This window comes from Emydura macquarii, unplaced genomic scaffold, assembly GCF_026122565.2.
Source record: "Emydura macquarii macquarii isolate MOO-44397 ecotype Brisbane River unplaced genomic scaffold, CSIRO-AGI_Emac_v2 contig_3287, whole genome shotgun sequence".
Lineage (NCBI taxonomy): Eukaryota > Metazoa > Chordata > Testudines > Chelidae > Emydura > Emydura macquarii.
In genome coordinates, this window is record NW_027133424.1 from 6,725,215 (window position 1) to 6,729,204 (window position 3,990).

The window sequence follows — 3,990 nt, forward strand, 5'->3', positions numbered from 1 at the left end:
ATCTGATATATTCATGTGGCCAGCAAGATAGATTCACATTCTGCAGCTTTCATTTAAAAAAAAATATATTTCTTAGGGATGCAAAATAAAAACAATCCTTCCATGGTGACCCAAGTGCAACCCACGTCTACAGACAGCTTGAAACAAAGTCTTTGAGAATTGTGAACTTGCCAGGGCTTCCATTAATCTCATTGGAGGTCACTATAAAGACCAGTAATAATACTTTAATGTCAGCATTAACCAGTAGGTTTGAAGGACATTAAAGCATCCAAAAATAGGAGCCGATGCAGCATTCTCATGTGCTGGTGCAGCTTTGCAATGGGAGTGATTATGCAGTGTATGTAACGATAGTGCAAAGATGTAGCATGATACAGTGACAATGCAAGGGTGTGAGGGTGCCTTGCAACATAAAGACTTTTTGCTGCAACATGGTGATGTCATGTCAGGACATGGTGATGTTGTCGTGGTAAAGTGATACTGCTTCATAAGAGGATGACAACATCAAACTACCCCAGTGAAAATGTCAGGATGTTGCCATGTGGTGACTTTGTCCCAGAAGGCAAAATTTATAGAATGTCAATGCTCGTTGTGGTTCAGTTTCTCTTTAGTGGTGTCACCAGAGCTTCCCTATTTACTACAGGATTCCAGGAACCTTGACTTTTATCAGGTCCACTGTAATGAAATCAATTGCTGCTCTTGGAAGAGGGCTGGGAAAATGCTGGAAAAGTTTGGAATTTTGCAAGAGCAGACATTTGAGAGCTTTTTAAATGGAAAAAAAAATACTAGGTTTGTAAAGAGGAATTTGAAATGGCTCAGAGCACAATGGCTCAGAATGCAAGGCCACATCATGGGTCGGAACAAAACCCTCCTATTGCCCCTTGTTTAGATGTGTGTGCTAGGATAGCATCCTGTGGGAATGGTATCAGGCCTTCACCTATGCTCTTTGGGGCCCAGTTTCAATTCCCAGATTGTATCTCCCTCTGATTTCAGGGTCTCTCCTACTTCCTCCATGTGCACCCTGGCAACTGTGTAACTTCTAATGACTGTCTCATTCAAGAATGTTCCTTTGATGCAGGGCACCTGGGAGCACTAAATAATGGATTATAAGGGGCTATATTTAAAAAAACCCGACACACGCTCATTTTGTTCTGGCCTTGGCTAACAAATGGAAGTTATCCCTCTCTCAAGGCCTTTGCTTATCTTTAATGTTGGAAAACATTTGGTCACAGAAAGGGAAACGAACAAGGCTTGTGTTCTGTAAACTTTGACCATGGAGCCCCCATCACCCTGGAACAAAAAGTGAAAATGTTCTTGTTAAGTGGCTCTGACTAAAACTGGAGGTTCGGCCCTTTAGTGAACAATGTCCCTCTCTCCATGTGCCTTTGACAAGCTCCCTGAGACAGAACAACCATTGTGCCCAACTCCAACATACCCAGAATACTTATCTGATTTGAGAGCCGGAGAGCTGTCTGTCTAGAAGGTCTATGGCAGCCAGGCAGGGGTAACTGGATAGCATACCGTCTTACCAGAGGTGCTGTGAGTATCCATAAGAAAAAGTCCTTTAATAAGGAAGATACATCCATCCCCTGGAGAGAACCCAGCTAGAGGGGAAAATTGGGGCAGACAGCAAGGAATGTTTGTGGTTAATCAATTACTAAATTAATGTAATCACACATAGTAGCACGGCCTAGAACCTCAGTCCTTTAGCTCCAAAAACACCTCTTTACCTATGAGCTAAAGGACAGCTTCCTTAGGTATTAGTATGAATAGGGCCTTTGTCCACCCTGTGAACTAGCCATTAGTGGGTCCCGATACTCTCAGCCGGTATATTACAAGACCCCCAATTGGGACTGCCACAAAAAGTAGGGTGTCACATGAGCAAACTGGAAGGTCTCACTCTAGACATGACCCTTTATTATGACATTCAAGAGCTCTAGCTTAACGTCTAGGTTTGAGCTGTGTAGAAATGAAATGTCCAGAGAATTGAAAAATCTAGTCCCTTGCCAAATGAATGACAACAGAACCAAAAGAGTACAAAACCAGATATTCCTTTTCCTCCAGGGTGGCCCAGGGTTTACCCTGACCAGCTAATGCATGTTAAAGCTACGACTTGCTTTGTCTACACTAGGATTTTAACACTTGTTGGTTAATATGTGTTTGCTAACCGTGTTAAACACACATTTTTTCCTCCTATTGTAGACATGGTCTATTATGTGTTTATACAGTACCTAGCAAAATGAGGTCTTGATCTCCATTGTGGCCTGTAGGTGCTACTGTAATGGAAATAATAATATGAACACATGGCATCTGCCACCCTGAGGAGCTGTATGCCTAAATTCTCACATTGTATCCTGATTAGCACAGAAGAGGATAATCTCGTCTGACCTGCTACCACTTAATGGCAAAGGTACAGCCGTGGCCTTGCTTTGACTATTGAAGATGTTTTACAGTTTAGAATGAATTTAGGAAAGGATACTCTACTTCAACAGGACATGTTTAATTAATACAGCTACATTCTTGTGGCTTCTCATTGGCAACTAGTTGAATTAGTGACAGTAATTAGTACTGGGACAGAATTAACACAAATTCTGCTTAATAGGAACATGGAGCCAATGTCAAGAGGTTAAACATGGTGCCCATATGCCTGTTAATGAGGTGTGAAATTCTACGCTCTGGTCTCAGAATGTGCCAAGTATTACAAGACGAAGAAATAACCCAAACTGAGGGTTTTCTTCAGTACATTATTTTAGTTGAACAGCGAGAGTCCTGTGGCACCTTAAAGACTAACAAATTTAATTGGGCATAAGCTTTCATGGGCAGAAACCTGCTTCGTCAGATGCATGTCAACTATTTTAGTTGAGTATGTGGTGGTGGTGGTGTGGCATATGTGGGTGTGGGTGTGTCTGAGAATGTGGTGAGTTTTGTGTGTGTGTGACAGGGTGTGGGTATCTGTGGGTGTGTCTGTGTGTGATGGGGTGTGTGTGTGTGCCAAGTGTGAAATGTGTGTCTACATGCGTGATGGGGTGTGTGTGTGGCTGAGTATGACATGGGGTGTGTGTGGGTGGGTGTGCCTGAGTATGTTGTGGTGAGGGTGGGTGGGTGTGGTTAACTATGCACTGGAGTATGTATCCATGTGTGTAGCTGAGTGTGTGGTAGAGTCTGTCAGTGTGTGGTGGTGGTGGGGGGTGTATCCATATGTATGTGCAGCGTGTGTGTGTGTGGCTGAGTGTGTGGCGGAGTATGTAACCATGTGTTTGGATAGCTGGGGAGTGGGGTGTGTATTTATATGTGTGTATAGCTGAGTGTGCTGTGTGTATCAGTATGTGTGTACGACTGTGTGTGCATGTGTCTGTCCATGGGCCTGTAGCAGAGTGTGCATCCACATGTATGTAGTGGAGTGCATGCTGTGTAACTGTGTGAGTGTTTGTGGTGAGGTGTGTATCCATCTGTGTGTAGCTGAGTGTGTGGTGGAGTGTGCATATGTCTCCCATAACAAATTTTGGCTCTGAGGTTTTGTGCTATGAATTGAAGTTGAGCTGTTCTATCCCAAATGAAATATATGAGACGCCCCTTCTAAAATAAACTGCAGGACCCTGCCGCCATCATACGCGTTTATTATAAAGCACTGAAATGTGAAACAGCATAATCAAACAATGAAGTAACCACATAAAGTTTATTTTATTGGGTTTAAGAATATACTTCCTCCTGGCCCTCCAGAGAAACCTTTAGAGGGAACAATCCCAGCATTACAATGGAATAAACTCCCAGCAGTTAGCTCCCCAGTAGGGGGTGTCCACTACAGACAAAATTATAGGGTAGGGTTCTGTTCGCAGTCCAACAGCCTGACTGGCTGACCAGTCCTGAGGGCTTTATAATCAAATATTTGTACATCTAAATGGGAGCAAGGAAAGGAAAATAGTTCATAAGGCAAGTCCCACAGCATATAATATTGGAATAACAGATGGAAATATTATATTTTTGAAACATTCT